Genomic DNA, 19,227 nt, shown 5'->3' with positions numbered 1-19,227 from the left:
GCGAAAGCATCTGACCTACTATGCACTCACGAGACAAACGTTGTTCAGGAATACAACCCTCAGAATTGTTGCACTCACCAACATTTGCTATCCACGTACGCCGATGATATTCTCTATATAGCAATGTTCCCAGCAGTCACAATATCGCAACCTGTTATCAACTAAGAAACGCTATTACCATTTGCCATTTTATCTGCATTTTCTGCATTGCATAAGGCTACCATTCTGCCTTTCGAGACTAAACACTATCTCCATCTATATTTTCTGCATTGCATAAGGCTACTATTCTGCCTTCCGAGACTAAACACTGTCTCCATCTGCATTTTTGCATCTCATGGGCTGAAAGATCGCCACTTCATGGCTAAAAGATCGCCACCTCATTTGCACTTGCATGGCTGAAAGATCACCGCCTCATTTACATTCTGCACGGCTGAAAGATCGCCACTTTATTTACATTCTGCATGGCTGAAAGATCGCCGCCTCATTTACATTTTGTATTGCTGAAAGATCGCCACTTTATTTACATTCCGCATGGTTGAAAGATCGCCGCCTCATTTACATTTTGCATGCTGGTTGAAAGATCGCCACTTTATTTATGTTATGCATGGTTGAAAGATCGCCACCTTATTTACACTCTGCATGGCTGAAAGATCGCCGCCTTATTTACATTCTGCATGGCTGAAAGATCGCCACCTCATTTACATTCTGCATGGCTGAAAGATCGCCACCTTATTTACATTCTGCATGGCCAAAAGATCGCCACCTTATTTACATTCTGCATGGCTGAAAGATCGCCACCATTTTACATTCTGCATGGCTGAAAGATCGCCACTTCATTACAGTTGCATGGCTGAAAGATCGCCACCTATTGCATCTCATGGGCTGAAAGATCGCCAAATACTGCATTTCATAGGCTGAAAGATCGCCAAACTATCCAAAGGCGTCATTGTTCAGAGGCACCATTTGCATAGCCCGAGAACACCATGCCATGGCCTAAGGATCCCTTTAATCTTTTGCATATCATTATTCAAAGGCATCATGGTTCGGAGGCATCATTTTCATAGCCGGAGAGCATCATTTCATGGCCTGCGAATCCTTTATTATTATACGCTTCATGGCCCGGGACATCATGGTCTAAGGACGCCATCCTAACCGTCCAAAGACAACATTCATGGTCCGACGGGAATTTGCATCATGTTTAAATTTACACACCATATATGCTCGTATTGCTCATTTGCAGGTAAACCGATGAGCAACGGCCATCTCGGCAGGAGCGATCCCGCTCCAGCTCCCGCAGCTTTATCAGACCTTAACCATTCACCCCGTCCTGAATATTGCGTCCGTTCTTGGAAAGTCTCCGTCGGCATATTCCGCCGACAGATCCTGAACTACATATGGCCTGATTCCTGTAAGACCAGGGATATGTGGGCAGCTCAGAAGCCAGGGCACGACCTAAGTTTCTTCAAACCGTTTCGCTCGGTCAAAATTGGCCATCGTATCTTTACCCGACAACTCTTTCATCCTTCCCAGGTAAAGAGGGGCAGCTGTTGATACCCAATTTTTCCCTATATATTTTAATATGCAAGATACTTTCAAAATAGCATATATAGGTATGTCCAAATATTTTATTATTTTTCCTTAATTTTTAAAAGATTTTTTAAATCAATTTATTGCCCCATTTTATCCAGAAAAGCCCAATAATTACTCCCAAAATTATCATTTTGGTGATTTATTTATTGGACTCTCATATTTATACTAAAATATAGATAACATAATTTATGCACATTTTTACAAATTTATTTAGTATTTTAAAAGCTAAATTGCATATAATTGCAATATTAGCCTCTTTTAAAGTTTAATTGTGTTTATATTTATAAAATTGACTCCAGTATTTTTTAATTTGATAATTATGTATTATTAATCATTTTAGTACCTTTAATTTATTTTCAGAAATTATTCTACTATTTTTTGTAAAACAAATAAAGGAAAAATGGCTATTTAAATGTTAGCCCCGTTTATTTCAATTTTAGCCTTATTTGAGCCTGATTTTGAACCCCATTTTTAAAACCCAATCACCCAGCCCAAATCCTAGGCATGCCCGACCCACGACCCTTTTTAAACAACCCGCCCAGATTCCCATTCAATCCAGGCCGTTGATCAAAATGATCAACGGCCACCATTTTCCTTTTTTAATTCCCAATTACCCCAAACCCTAGTCATTTCTCATCTACAACCGCCTTCAACCCCCCTTTCTCTCAATTCACTCTCAAACCCTAGCCGCCGCCCTCAACTACCACCTGAAAATCTCACAAATCCATGACTTCCAAAGCCATTGAAGGCCTGTATCTACCTCCTATGACCCCTACATGCTTGATTATCATAGTTTCAAGGCCAGACTTGAAGAAGCTTGGCCCAGACTTTGGTCGTTTTCAGTTCTATGGCTGTTTCCGGTCATCTCCGACTTTGCTCCGGCCAGCCATGGCTATTCAAGCCTGATTCTTGACTTCTCCTGCTTAGACCGATGTTTTTCCAAGCCTTTCTCACCATCTGGGTTTCTTCTGAAACCCTAACCTTTGAGGTTCTTCCGATTCTTTTAGATCTGTGTTTACTCTAAGCTTCTGAACGTTTTTTAAGGTTTCTTTCAAAACTTTACCTTCAGAACCTTTCTCTTTTCCGATTTAGGGTTTTGTTAAGTTCTTTCGAAGCTTTCTCTAATTTTTAACATGTATCTTTATGTTGTTCTTCTGCTGGAATGTGCATGTTAAAGGTCTTAGTTCCTTTTTGAGATTTTCTGAATTTATTTTGTTAGTATTCTGTCTGGTTTACTTGTCTTTCGTCTCTATACTCGACTGATGGTGAAAACCCTAAAATTTGGGGTTCATTCGAGTTCTAAGATTACTTGCTATGTGATTTACTTGTTCGTCATGCTCTGAATTCGGTTGGTTTCAAAACCCTAATTTGCTTTAGACCTATTCGAGTTGCTTCATCTGTTGCTCGACTGAATTTTGAAATCTTTTGTTTCTTTATGTGATTTTGACTTCCTGCTAAACTTTTCTATAAGGTCTTTTCACTTGACCCCTTTGCATGCTATTTGATACTCCCTCATTTTCTCTATTACTAAGTTACTGAAATCGACCTATGTGACTACCGTGTTCACTAGCTACTGACTATGTGCTTGCTATTGCATGATGTCTCTCTTTGGCATCAGTTCAACCTCGCATGCTTAATTTTTATGCACTCTTTTATATGCTAAATTTCTCTCTAAAATGACCTTCAATCTTTTGTACTGATTTCATACCTCTNAAAGATTGCCAAATACTGCATTTCATAGGCTGAAAGATCGCCAAACTATCCCAAGGCGTCATTGTTCAGAGGCACCATTTGCATAGCCCGAGAACACCATGCCATGGTCTAAGGATCCCTTTAATCTTTTGCATATCATTATTCAAAGGCATCATGGTTCGGAGGCATCATTTTCATAGCCCGAGAGCATCATTTCATGGCCTGCGAATCCTTTATTATTATACGCTTCATGGCCCAGGACACCATGGTCTAAGGACGCCATCCAAACCGTCCAAAGACAACATTCATGGTCCGACGGGAATTTGCATCATGTTTAAATTTATGCACCATATATGCTCATATTGCTCATTTGTAGGTAAACCGTCCTGAATATTGCGTCCGTTCTTGGAAAGTCTCCGTCGGCATATTCCGCCAACAGATCCTGAACTACATATGGTCAGATTCCTGTAAGACCAGGGATATGTAGGCAGCTCAGAAGCCAGGGCACGGCCTAAGTTTCTTCAAACCGTTTCGCTCGGTCAAAATTGGCCATCGTATCTTTACCCGAAAACTCTTTCATCCTTCCCGGGTAAAGAGGGGCAACTGTTGATACCCAATTTTTCCCTATATATTTTAATATGCAAAATACTATCAAAATAGCATATGTATGCATATATAGGTATGTCCAATNTATTATGCTGGAGTTCTAGTATACTTATGCTGGAACTCCATCATATATGCTGAGTTCCAGCATACTATCCTGGAACTCCAGTATAATATGCTGGAGTTCAACTTATACTTATGTTTATGTTAATTCCCTGTTTCTTGGATTGATTTGAAAAATTCCCTTTAGACTTTCGATTCTCTTGTCTTTAACTTGGTTTATTCATGGGAACCCATGTTACTCTCCTTAAGTCAGTGATTTTGAAATCCTTGACTCCTTGATTTGCTATGTACTGGTTTTCGATTGTCTCCACATTCTGCAACTTTTCTTTATTTTCTTACCTTATTTGGTTAACTGAGTATTTCAAAGATTCTTCCCTTAATTAAACCTCTATGCACTTACCCCTAATTGTCTATTCTATACATGGTGTTCTACTTGATTGCTTTCCTTAAATGCCTTCTGCCCATTACCGTTTAATTGTAACTCCTTAATTAAAGGAAGTCTTATACTGATTTGATTTTAATTGACACATAGTTCCATAATTACTGCTGAACTATGATTTTTGCTTATTTTCCACCTGTTTTCAAACTATAAATACCCTGCTCTTCCATTAACACAAACACACGAACACTCTTAATTTCAGAACTCACACTCATACTCAAAAATATTCTCTCTTGCTACTTGTACTGTGGCCTGTCTTCAAAGTCCGGCTTCCTCCTTTTACTGCATTTTTGCTTCTTTGAACTGGTATGTCTTGATTAAGATATCAGCATCACAATAATATGTTTACTTAATACTTTTGTTTTCTTGTCTGCCTACTGCTTATGTTTGATTCAATATTTTATTCTAAGCATGTTGTAATTCCCTTCTGCCTGTTCTAAATCTATTATGCATCCTAAATCCCTACCCCAATGTGTTTGATACTAATGGTTTGTTTGAGGCATGACAGTGTTAAGTATTTTTGTCTATGACTCAAACTTAATTCCCCTGGGATTATAACCTCAATGTTACCATTATATGTTGTGTATTCTGGTTGATTTTGTAAGCATAATAGCACTCCCTATTGCTGTGCATGCCCAGAATTAATTAATGCCTAAGTGCGTAGGCTCTTTGCAGCTCCCAATCCCTGAACCCCTTTGTGTGAAATCCTTCAATCTGTAACTGTTTCCCAGCACCCCTTTCCCACTTCTTTATTTCCTTAGCTCTTAAAGCTCTGTTTCTTCACTTGCACTCTTTCTTGAACTTATGTTCAGCCCCCCTCTCGTGAGCCTTGCCTTAAGACCCATTGCTCCCTCTGAACTTGGACACTTGAGGGCTGGCACTTCCACACTGCACTTGTCCCTATTCTGGTCATACAATTTGGGTGTGAGCACTGCCCGGAGTCCCATTGAGGCTTTTAGGGAGCTCTGACACACTCAAATTGGAGAAAGGCTTTGGATCAATGGACTTTGAGTTGGTTTATCTCATAACTCAGAGAGGAAGTCAAGAATCAGGCTTCCTCTGATTGTACTTTTCTTTGTATTTTTCTGATGTAATTTATTATTCTGGTTTGTAATAAGTTGTAATAAACATTTGGGGCTGGCTAGTGAAAAGGGCGGGGAACTATGCATGCAAGGGTAGAGATCATGCCTATAGGGTGTTGTTAATTCCTGCATATTCAAACTTCACCTAGAAGCCATGCCTATAGGAGTATTTTAATTCTGCATAATTCAAACTGCATTTAAATACCATGTCTATAAGGTTTAACACAAGTTTCTACATTTAGATACCATGTCTATAAGGTTTAACACAAGATTCTACATTTAGATGTCATGTCTACGAGGTTTCTGCAATTAGATACCACGTCTAAAAATCAGTAATGCATAGAAATCATGCCTATAGGGATCCTCGAACAATTCTGATTCGTTTTCATTCACAGTCAATGTTAGATATAAGATCCGTAATAAAAGAGGCTATAACCAGCAGAACCTGTAACCGTTCTTAATTCTTGTGCATTCTGCATCTCTTTTGATAGTCTAGGTCCCTCACTTAACAATTTTAACAAGTATGCATATTGGACTTTAAGCAATTCATTTCGAGCTTTACCATCTAATCACCTTCTAAAATCAGTAGATATCATGCCTAAGATTCCGTCTAAATACTTAGGCAAGCCTTAGGATAATGATTGTAAAACTAAATCCGCTTTGTTAATTGCTACAACCAGCAGGCATACCTGATTCGGACTTTTTATCTGAGTTATGTAATAAACTAAGCTGCCTCAACAATTAACTTCGCTCGTCTTTGGTATTTTTAATCAGACCTAAATAGTACGTGCAAGTCATGCTAATTATATGCTTTCTTTGTTTAAGGAGGTATATATGGGCCTTTGTTTGTTTCTATGTGTTTCCCCAAAATATGCAATATGTGTTTTTTTGTATGTCGCCTTAGAATTTTTACATTTGAAACTCCAGATAAGCCTAATATCCTTCTCTTTTTAGGATTAGTAGTCCTAAGTGCCTCCGGGACTGATAGGAGTGGGACGGGTAATAGCATGCAATAAGTAATCAATACCAATCCGCGCTTTGAATACCTTAACGGGGTGGGATGGGTAGATATGGATATGATGACCACGCGATAATGTCACGTGTAGCCCCTCATTGAGGAGTGATTACCGGACATTGTGTGGGGTGATCGATATTATTAATAAACCTAGGACCTCCCTCCCTTTATTCTTTACTTCTTTTCTTTAGCATTTTAAATCTTTATTTTAAAAATTAGCCTTTCTAATGGTCCTTTCAAACTTTGCATACTTTCAAACCTTTATGTGTTGAAATCCCCTCTTATTTGAGCCTTATCTGCCTAGATGCTAATTGCACCTCAAATCACAATAATTTTCTGGCCGTGAACCACACTAGTGGATTCTGAGGGGTGCCTAACACCTTCCCCTTAGAATAATTTCAAGCCCTTACCCTATCTCTGGTTATTCAAATCAAACTCTTTTGGTGTCCTAATGCACCCTAATCATTAGGTGGCGACTCTTCAATTGCAAACCTAGTTCCCAAAAGGAATGAGTTGTCCCTCCAAATGTCATAAACCCGATTTCACGAGAAAAAGGGGGCGCGACAATTACGACAATTTACTAGACGCACTCTCCCGAGTTACGCTAGCTGGCTTTTATTACAGCTCACTTAGATCGCACCCAATGTTTCTTTACCCCTAATCCCACCTTTAAACCCTTGGTTATTGATTCCTCATATACTTTTGGAGTGGTGTTGTTCAACAACTACCTAAATATGCACCTTCTCCCGAGTAATACATATTAAATAGGCACAGCTAATTGAGGATCCTATCAATTAACTACAACAAGAACGTAGTTGAACAAATAGAGATTAAACTGGGCAAACTATATTAACACAACAAGAAGTTCATCCCTCAACAGGTTCCATCAAAACCTTAGACTAAATAATTAGCTACTCATAATTGTGTTCATAATAACAACAGCAAAATTCATCATGAATGATAATAACAAAAGGGAGAAAGGTAGAACTCGATGGCGAATTATCCTCATTGCCTCTTGCCTCTTCTTGCCTTGAACAAAACTCTAAAAACCTTGATATCCTCTTTTTGGGCGAGCTGGACCTCTTATAGGTTAAGTGGAATTGCCCCCAAACTTCCAAGTTTACCCCTAAAATTTCCGCGTTTCAGAGTGACTAGCGCGGCCGTGCTCGAACCGCGCTAGTGGCCGCGCAAATGGCGTTCTACACTGTCCTGTTTCTTCTGCTCTAGCGTGGCCGCGCTAAGGCCGTGCTTGGCCCACGCTAGAGTGGATCAGCTATTTATCTCCTCATTTGTTTCTTCTTTCACACGTACTCAACTCCGATGGGCTTTCCTTGCTTTAATTTAGCTCCAAACACTGTCCTAAGTCCTCATAAGCACGATTTGCTCCTGCAAAACATAAAATTCACAATTAGAGCCATTTTATCGTCATTTAACCTTCCTAGAACAGTGAAACATAGTCCAGTTGGAGCATAAATAGTCGCTAAATTACATGAATCTAGCCTATTATTATCACCCCACACTTAAATCGTTGCTAGTCCCCGAGCATCCACCATACTCTACAAATGCTCCTTCACCAAGCTTTTCCCTAACGTATCACACCAAGAACATATCACCAAAGTTACGTCTAGTAGTGTAACATCTTTGCCTCAAGAGTCGACTCTCACGTGTCGTGCAATATTTGTACTTACTCAAATTACTCTGTACAGAGGTCAAGACTTACCTTTCCTACGTGAATCAAATGCCCTCACATCCCACAAGAGAGTAGTTCCACAAGTAATAACATTGAGAACAATTAGGAACCCAGATAGACAAAATTCACTCACTCTCAGAAAGAACATTCATATTCCACAAAGATACACCATAGGCTTGCCCGTAGTGTACTACTCTACTAATCGAGCTCATTCAGTCTCAGATCAATTAGGACTTCATTTGGTTGTAATGTAGGCTACGGGACGGGTAGGATATATTTAGATATAGTGACTAACCTCCCTAAGCACTTTTAATAATTCACTTTCGCATTCAGAACCATACTTATGTCAGACCAGACATTCCACCACACTTCTATTTATAATACCCCAAACTCCTTTAGGTGCAATTGTATCAAGTCACCACTTATTAAGGACTACATTTACTTATTTTCTTTTCTTTTTTTTTATTTTCTTTAAGTGGCACTTATTCTTTCATTTTTTCAAAACACTGCACCTTTTTTTTTCTATTTCATTGGTTCCACTCAAAAACCAAACCACCACCCCAAACTTTAACTTTTGCATATTTCATAACCATTCAAGTGCTCATGGGAGGTAAAGGGGTTCAAACAGATGGGCCGTTCAAACAATTGGGTAAGGTTTATAATGTGGTTGCAAAAGAAACGGGCTTATAGGCTCAACGGGGTTAACTACGATGTATCGCATTTAGGCGACTCTACTATATATATCTGGCTTAATAAAGAAATGCCTATATCACTTCTAAGACTGAATAAAGCTATTATTTCGCTTTGCAAACACACAGGGCAAGTTCTAGGCATCAAATGCAGAGCATAGAATACAATACAACTCACAAACACATGGCAAATGACTCACTCCAGATTGGCTTATCAAAACACTCTCGTTTGAGTACTCAAGTCAGTTACAAACATACAATTTAAGGCACTCTAACAAGAATCAATAACTGAGACTAAGCGTCACACTCTAGTGTATACTGTGTTTAGGTGTAACAACGCTAAGGGATTCTCTTCCTATCTCAGCTCATAGCCCATAAGTACCAAATAAAAACTAGAAACAAAATAAACAAAAACTAGCTACACCCGGTTCAAGCAAAACCCTTGGAAAAGAACCACGCCCAAAGAAAAATCAAGGGGGAGTTACTACACTACCTAAAATAGAAAATCTTTTTGGTATTTTCTTTAGACTTACTTCCCTCAAGAAAACTGTCTAGAAGATCCGTCATCAGGAAGAGTCCAACATATTTCTATTTTTTTTCTTTATTTAAACGTCGACTTAGACCCTCAAGAACCCCGCCGAATGAGATCCGTCGTCGGGACAAGTCGACTCACCTAATTCGACTGCTACTCAAAGCCACAAAAACAAAATAAAACATAAAAAAATCATGTTCTTACATATATACACATACACCGAAGTATCCCCCACCCCACACTTAAAAAGAAGACATGTCCTCATGGCATACTAAATAAAGAAATGTGAGGTAAAGGAACTTCCCTGAGGGATCAATCTTGATCGGAGACCGTCCCCGGGTCCAGATGACATGCACGACCCAGAGCTCGGAGCCAGCCCATTATTTTCTTCTCAGATTTAGCATTCTGGGTGGCCGAAGCATCAACTTGCGTCCCCAAGTATGCGACAGTAGTACGCATCCCTGCCATCTCCTGCTCTAAGGCTGCTAACCGGGTAACCCGACCAACCCCAGATGGTCCTGCAGCTTCTGCAACGGGCGCATGGGTGGGCGGCTCGGCTTACACTTCCTCCTGCTCATCCTCTCCCTCCTCAGATGCATCTGAGTCATTACTATCATCACCACCAGGTGCCACAGGCTCCTTCCTAGTAGTTACCTTATCAGCTCGAAACTTTGCCTCTCTCTTCAGTTTTCCATCCACACTCAAATTATCCGGCACCCGGGTTGCCCGCCAAAGCCTAGCGACTAGGGAAGGGAAGAAGAAACCATACCTCTTCACCGGACAACGTGTAAACATCTCCTCGTGAATAAGCTTGGCTACATCAAAGTTATGACCATTTATAAAGCACCAAATTAATGCAGCTCGAGGGGCATTCACTTCCGTGGTGTTGGAGGACGGAAGTAGGCGGTTGTTGATGACATACAGCCAGCACTTCCCTTCAAAGGTGAGTGCCGCTGAATGGAACTTCTCCCCATATTTCATTCACACAATTTCCTTGCCAGGTACACAAATTGTTTCAAAGAATAGCTTCAACTGAGTGTATTTTCTACCATAGACTTCATAAAAATCCTCCATTTCCGCCACAGGTGCGGGCAACCGGTATATTCTCCAAATAGCCTCAACAAAGGCATCCACAGCCTTCTTGCGCACTGTTACTACACCATTTACATGTTCTTTAACGTTAGCATAGAACTCACGTACAACCATCACATTCCCCTCATTTGGTTCTTCAAAATAATACAATTAAAATACAAAATACAAAATAAGAAAATAAAAAAAATGTTAACTTATACAAAGTAGCAGGCGGAACGGTACTAGCATGGTCCGAGCGCGGCCGCGCTAGCAAAGCAGAAGACTTGGCCATATGCGCGGTCATAGCGCGGCCTGAGCGCGTTCTGAAACAGAAGACTTGGCCATATGCGCGGCCCAAGCGCGGTCCAAGCGCGGCCGCGCTTCTGGGCTTCGAGATTTTTCAATTTTTTACCCGTTCCTTCAGCGTCTGATGGACTTATTACTCGCCCAAGCTCACCTGCACTGGTTAGCACTTACTAAAATCAAAAAGAACAATTCTACTACTCTAAAGTCACTACGCATTGGGTTGCCTCCCAACTAGCGCCTTAGTTAATGTCGTGGCATGACAGTTACAACAAGTCAATGGGTTACCTCCCATGCAGTGCCTGATTTAACATCGCGGCACGATGCAGATGAGCGCATTTAAGGCTCGCTTGACCTCTGAGGTTCAGTCAGATGGATCACTGACACTTCCTTGGTTTCATCCATGCCCACATATGGTTTCAATCTTTGCCCATTGACTCTAAATGTGTGGGAATCTTTCTCTGAGGCAATCTCTATGGCACCTGAAGGGAGCACTTCGACCACCCGAAATGGTCCAGACCATCGTGACTTGAGTTTACCCAGAAATAGCATTAATCTTGAGTTATAAAGCAACACCATGTCTCCAGGCTTGAAATTACGCTCAATAATGTTCTTGTCGTGCAACCTCTTCATTCTCTCCTTGTATAACCTCGTGCTCTCGAAAGCAAGAAATCAGAACTCGCCTAGCTCATGCAATTCTATGACTCTATTTGTTCCCGCAACCTCAATTTCCAGATTTAGCTGTTTTAATGCCCACCAAGCTCTATGTTCTAGTTCCACTGGCAAGTGACAGGCCTTCCCGAACACCAACTTGTATGGTGACATACCAATTGGTGTTTTGAAAGCGGTTCTGTAGGCCCAGAGTGCATCATCTAGCTTTTTCGCCCAATCAGTTCTTGTGGAGTTCACAGTCTTGGTCAGCGCACTCTTTATTTCTCTATTCGATACTTCGACCTGTCCACTGGTCTGAGGATGATATGGGGTTGCCACCTTGTGGCGCACATCGTACTTTGCTAGCAATTTCTCGAAGGCTCGATTGCAGAAGTGAGTGCCTCCGTCACTGATAATAGCTCTTGGGATCCCGAAATGGGTGAATATAATCTTCTTCAAAAACCCCACCACAACCCTTGCAGCATTGGTGGGGAGTGCTGCAGCTTCCACCATTTGGACACGTAATCTGCAGCAACAAGTATGTACTTATTGCCAAAGGAGTTGGCGAAGGGGCCCATGAAGTCTATCCCCATACATCGAACACTTCAACCTCTTGAATTGGGTTCATGGGCATCTCATGGCGACGGGAGATGTTCCCGGTTCATTGACTTCATCAAAACCCTTTACGCATTGATGTGCATCCTTAAACATGGTTGGCCAGTAGAACCCGGCTTCTAGAACTTTTGCTGCCGTCCTGACTCCTCCAAAATGTCCGCCATATGCCGATGCGTGACATGCCTGCAAAATAGAAGATTGTTCTATCTCGGGGACACACCTCCGGATCATATTGTCAACAAAAATTCTAAACAGATAAGGTTCATCCCAGTAATACATGCGGCAGTCCCGATAAAACTTTTTCTTTTGCACAGAGGAAAGGTCATAGGGAACTATACCGCTTGCCAGGTAATTTTCAATGTCTGCATACCATGGCACTTCCTCAAGGCTTATGGCGAGTAGCTGCTTGTCTGGAAAGGTTTCCAGAATATCCTCTGCCTCAACTGAGTTTTTAGCTCCTTCAAGTCGCGATAAATGATCAGCGACCTGGTTTTCCGTGCCCTTACGGTCACGAATCTCCAGGTCGAACTCTTGCTGTAGCTGCACCTAACTAATCAGGCGCGGTTTGGACTCCTTCTTTTCAATCAAGTACCTGAGAGCAGCATGATCAGTATATACAATTACCTTAGAGCCAATCAGGTATGATCTGAACTTGTCGAATGCGAACACCACAGCCAGCATCTCTTTTTTAGGCACAGTGTAGTTTAGCTGGGCTCCACTCAACGTTCTACTGGCGTAGTAAATTGGGTGCATTATCTTGTCTTTCCGCTGTCCTAGCACTGCCCCCACTGCATAGTCACTGGCGCCACACATGAGTTCGAATGGTTGCTCCCAATCGGGGGCAACAATGATGGGTGTTGTGACTAGCCTCTTTTTCAACTCCTCGAATGCTACCCTGCAATCATCAGAGAACACGAAAGGGTGATCTTTTTCTAACAACTTACACAGAGGGTTGGTAATTTTTGATAAGTCTTTGATGAATCTCCGGTAGAAACCGGCATGCCCGAGGAAGCTCCTGATTGCCTTGACTGATGTAGGGGGTGGAAGCTTTGCTATCACATCAACTTTAGCAAGATCCACCTCGATTCCCTTGCTTGATACCAGGTGTCCCAAGACTATACCCTCTTGTACCATGAAATTGCACTTTTCCCAATTAAGTACAAGGTTAGTCTCGATACACCTTTTCAACACTCGGGTCAGGTTTGTAAGGCACTCATCGAATGAGTTTCCTACCACTGAGAAATCATCCATGAACACCTCCATTATGTCTTTAATCGTGTCGGTGAATATGGCCATCATGCACCTTTGGAATGTGGCGGGTCCATTGCATAGGCCAAAAGGCATCCTCCAGAAGGCATAAATCCCATATGGACATGTGAATGAGGTCTTCTCTCTATCCTCTGGTGCAATGGAGATTTGGTTGTACCCTGAGTACCCATCCAAAAAAACAGAAGTGGGACCTCCCTACCAGTCTGTCAAGCATCTGATCAATGAAGGGAAGTGGGAAGTGGTCTTTCTGGGTGGCCAGATTCAATTTCCTATAGTCCATACAAATTCTCCAGCCTATGACGGTTCTTGTAGAGATCAGCTCATTGTTATCATTTTTTACCACCGTTATACCACCCTTAGGGAACACAATGCACCGGGCTAACCTAGTTGCTGTCAGAGATGGGGAAAATGATTCCCGCATCTAACCACTTAATGACCTCCTTCTTCACCACTTCCGGGTTCAGCCTTCTTTGGTGCTCCCTGGAAGGTTTGTGCCCCTCTTCCAGCAGAATTTTATTGCATACAATATGCCGGGCTGATCCTTTTAATGTCTGCCATGGTCCACCCAATGACAATCTTGTACTCCGTGAGTACCTGCAAAAGTTGTTGTGCCTGCACATCCAACAAACTAGATGAGATACTAACAGGTAATGTGGAGTTAGGTCCTAGGAATGCATACCTGGGATGGGCGGGCAGTGGCTGCAACTCCAGCTTTGGTGGTTCTTCTATGGATGGCTTGGCGGGCGGAGTTCCTTTTTTTTCTAAGTGCAGGGGCTCAAATTCAAGTGATCTCTCCCAAAAGCCTTTGCCCTCAAGAGCCAGCACCCATTTTGCCAATTCTTTCCTATTCACCCCATCTAAATTCATAAGACATGCAGCAAGAGGATCCTCAATAGTCAATGTCTCATCATCCTTTTCCACGATTACATCCACTGCATCAATTAGAGAACAATTGGCGAATTCACTTGGTCGCCTCATAGATTTCTACACGTTGAATGTTATCTCCTCATTGTTCAACCTCATCTTGAGCTCCCCAGTTTCACAATCAATGAGGGCTCGCCCTATGGCCAAGAATGGCCTCCCCAAAATTATGGGAATTTCTTCATCCACTCTACAATCCAGAATCACAAAATCTGCAGGGAACACAAATTTTCCTACCTGTATCAACACGTCATCCAAAATACCTGAGGGTCTTTTCACAGTTCTGTCAGCCAGCTGCAACAACATAGACGTGGGTCTAGCTCTTCCAATCCCCAACCTCTTATAGATCGCCAGGGGCATAAGATTTATGCTAGCCCCCAAATCACAGAGTGCCTTGGCAAAGGCAAAGTTACCAATGGTGCAGGGAATTGTGAAACTCCCTGGATCAGACAACTTTTCAGCAACTGGTCTAGTCACCACAGCACTGCAGGTCTGAGTTAGAGTCACTGTGGCCAAGTCTTGGAAGTCGAATTTTCGGGACATCAAATCCTTCATCATTTTTGCATAACCAGGCATCTCCTTCAAAGCATCAATCAATGGAATATTTACCTGAATTTGTTTCAACATCTCCAAGAATTTCTTGTATTGTTCATCTTTCTGGTATTTGGCCAGCCTCTGTGGGAATGGTGCTGGAGGTCTCTTCTTCCCAGTGATTTGGGTTTTCTCTTTGTCAGACACCACCTCAACTACCGGTTCCTGGGCTGTCTCAGCTTCTTTCTCAGCCTCAATCTGTGTGTTGGTTTCTTCCTGGGCAGGCTGTACTGTCACCTCTGTCAGTTTTGCTGAATCATCTAGCTCAATGGGCACTGGTACAAGTGTCTCAGCCTGTCTGCTTTCTCGAGCCCTCTCTTGCTCCAAGTCTAGGTCTTTGCCATTACGTGCTCACTGCATCAGCTGCTTTGGGCCTTGATCTTTTGGATTTACCTGAGTGTCTGCAGGCAATGTCCCATGAGGACGATTATTCAAAGACATCGAGATCTGGCCCATTTGCACTTCAATATTCTTTATGGCTGACTCATGTGCATCTACTCTTTCACTCATTTTCGCATTTGACCCAATAACCTGCTGCATCATTGCCTCGAGTCTAGCAAACCCATCTTCCTGTCTCCCACCATGTTGCTGCTGAGGAGGATGATAACCCTGCTGCTGATTTTGGTTGTTGTACCCCTGTGGCCTTTGGTAGGGCGCCACATTATCGTGAGGTCGCATGGCTCCCATATTTCCATTGTTGTGTTGCGGCTGGACTGGCCTGTATGGCTGATTCTGTTGGCCCCAATTCTGACCACCCTGTCTCTGGCCCCCATAATTAGACACATAATTCATGTTCTCAGGGTAGTGATGATGATCACTTTCCGCATTCCACTGGCTACCAATTGGCTGACTAATGCAAGATGTGCATAAGCCCCCATTGGTTGTATCTACAATGTGCACCTGCTGCTTCTGCCCTGACTCTTCCACCTTTTTGGTGAGTATGCTCATTTGTGTCATTAAGGTGGCCATATTCTCAGCAAGAGTGTTGGCTGGATCTAAGGCCACTGAGTGAACTACTGGAGTGATTGGTGCATTCCTGGTTGTCCACCCCGAATTTTGTGTCATCTTGTCAAGCAGGATCTGGCTTTCTCTCCATGATTTGCTCAAGAATGCTCCACCAGCTGAAGCATCAACATTAGCCTTCACGCTATCTGTCAGACCCATGTAAAACTGCTGCCCCAACATCTGCTCTTAAATACCGTGGTGCGGACATATAACCAACATCCCTTTGAATCGTTCCCATGTTTCTGTTGGTTTTTGTCTGAAGCTCAAAATTTCATCAATTTGCTGAGCAGTCTTGTTGGGTGGATGAAACTTATTCACAAATTGCTTGATTAACTCCTCCCAAGTCGTGATGGAATTAATAGGGAGTGAATTTAGCCAAGTCTGGGCAGCTCCTGTCACTGAGAATGGAAACAACAACAACTTTATTGCTTCCTGAGTTACGTTGGGCTGCCTTTGAGTTTTGCAGATTGACAAGAAATTCTTCAAGTGCTGTTGAGGATCTTCAAATGACCCCGAAAATAGTCCCTTGTTTTGCAACAAGTGCAGCATGTTGTTTGTGATTTGAAAAGATTCAGCCTGTATCTGCCGGACTATTATCGTTGTGGCCAAATTCTCTGTTGTGGGTTGCGCCCAGTCATATAGAGGAGCCTCTGGCACAAGAGGTGCCACTACCTGCGCAGCTGGGTCTACCACGTTATCCCCGTTGTTGTTTCTGTTGTTTACCAGCTCTGCCATGTCTGGTTCAGGTTGTTCAGTTGATTGTTGTTGTTTGTTTTTCCGGTTGGCCCGATGCAAGGCCCTGAAAACTTTCTCGGGATCTGATAATGCTTCAAACACTTCACCAGCTCTCGATGAGTTTCTAGGCATACACCTGTACAACCAAGTTAGCAAACGTTAAAATTTCAATGTATGGATTGAAAATGAAGAAAATTGACTATACCAAGAATTTTTGTATTTTTTTCAACTGTAATTGATAACACCGTTAACTCCCCGGAAACGGTGCCAAAATTTGATCTCGCCCAGCTATGCCTTATAAAAAGGACAAAGCGATTGTTGCAAATATAATCCGGGTATTTACCCCAGAGTCGAATCCCACAGGGAATTAACCTACCAATTACTTTTGTCAGACTCACTGAATCCTCCGTAATCAACTTCCTAGAAATTTTGAATAAAACTTGGTGATATTTCTACTAACTATAACTGAATAAAATTAAGTAAACTAAAAGCTAACTATGATTGAGTTGTAAACTAATAAGAGGAGGATCTAAGGTTGTGATTTCCCCTATTGATGGAATCCCTTCCTGTTATGTTTCGAATAGATTTGCCTAATCGTCCCTATAGATCATGAGCGCTCTTACTACCGTAAATCTCTCCTGAGTAATTACGATAATTTACTAGACGCACTCTCCCGAGTTATTACAGCTCACTTAGATCGGACCCAAAGTTTCATTATCCCTAACCCCACCTTTAAACCCTCGGTTATTGATTCCTCATATACTTTGGGAGTGGTGTTGTTCAACAACTACCTAAATATGCACTCTCTTCCGAGTAATACATATTAAATAGGCACAGCTAGTTGAGGATCCTATCAATTAACTACAACAAGAACGTAGTTGAACAAATAGAGATTAAACTGGGCAAACTATATTAACACAACAAGAAGTTCATCCCTCAACATGTTCCATCAAAACCTTAGACTAAATAATTAGCTATTCATAGGTTAAGTGAAAAATCCCCCAAACTTCCAAGTTTACCCCCAAAATTTCCGCGTTTCTGAGTGACTAGCGCGGCCGCGCTCGAACCGCGCATGGGCCGCGCTAATGGCGTTCTACACTGTCGCTGCTTCCTGGACTAGCACGTCCGCCCTCGTGACCGCGCTTGGGCCGCGCTTATCAACTTCAACACTGCCCCGTTTCTTCTGCTCTAGCGTGGCCGCGCTAAGGCCACGCTTGGCCCACGCTAGAGTGGATCAGCTATTTATCTCTTCTTTTCTTTCTTCTTTCGCACGTACTCAACTATGAGGGGCTTTCCTTGCTTTAGTTTAGCTCCAAACACTGTCCTAAGTCCTCATAAGCACGACTTGCTCCTGCAAAACATAAAATTCACAATTAGAGCCATTTTATCATCATTTAACCTTCCTAGAATAGTGAATCATAGTCGAGTTGGGGAATAAATAGTCGCCAAACTACATGAATCTAGCCTATTATCATTTAACATCGAAGACGATGAAACTCTGAGAGATTTTTTGAGGACTCCAGATGAATACCGGGAATTTATTGTGATAAAACTGTTGGAAATGTACGTCATGGCTGAAGACATTCGCAATAATGAGGTTGGGCAAAGCAGGGAAATCCCTCAATCAACGGGTGGTTATTTTGGAGCAGTTTTAGCCGAACAGGTTCCGGCTGAAAGAGTTAGCCGGATCTAAACTTATCTCCACGGGCGAATGACGAGCGAGGAAATAATTTCGCCCCTAGTATATATAATCCACAAGCCAAGTGGTAATCTTTATTTTTCCTTTCTGTTACGATGTATATATTTGTGTATTGTATTTGTATTAACACTCATATATTCCACAGGGGGTACTGACCAGATATGAATTTTACAAGTTATGAACCAACGGCCAGTTGGAATATGCCTAGTTTTGGTGTGTTGGATCATGGTCCGGGAGTCAGCATCAACAAGATAATGTGCATCATAGGATATCAACACATTATGATTGGTAAGTGAATATATAAAGTTATATGTATTGTTTGGACCAATTTGAGCAACTCATTATTTCTTTGGTTGTGCAGTGAAAACAAGCAACTAGATGGTCCTGTCCTTACTCAATTGCCCAAAGACGACGTATTTAATCGAGATCTGGCTGAAGCGTAGAGTCAGGAAGAGAATAGTGATTATGACAACAATGTTGATGAGTCTGGAGATGACACACCCTTCCCTGACGAGGGTGATGAGGAGGAGGAAGAGAAAGCTAAACCTAATTTGACGAGGGAGCATGCTCCACCTCCCGTTAGACCAAGAGTGTACGAGTCCCACGTGCCGTTTCATTCAAGGCATATCCCCTACCTTGGTCATTTTCCAAGTATGCCGGATGTGGATGACCTCACAAGGGATATTGACGAAATTCGGACAGCAATGTGGGATGAATCTAGACCAACGGTGCTTTCAAAGGGCATGCTCTTTCTTGATAAGGCGCGCCTAATCAGGGCGGTGAAAATGTATAACGTAAAAGAATAATGTGAGATGATGGTATGGGAGTCATATCCGGATGTATACAAGACTGTTTTTCGTAGATGGTTTACAGGTTGTAATTGGATGCTGCATGCGAGGAAGAAGAAAATAAATATGTGGGTTGTGGGTAAATACATTGGCACCCACAATTGTGAAATGGACACATTCAGCG

The sequence above is a fragment of the Nicotiana attenuata genome, unplaced genomic scaffold (genome assembly GCF_001879085.1).
Source record: "Nicotiana attenuata strain UT unplaced genomic scaffold, NIATTr2, whole genome shotgun sequence".
In the NCBI taxonomy this organism is placed as follows: Eukaryota; Viridiplantae; Streptophyta; class Magnoliopsida; order Solanales; family Solanaceae; genus Nicotiana; species Nicotiana attenuata.
This window is presented reverse-complemented; position numbering follows the sequence as displayed.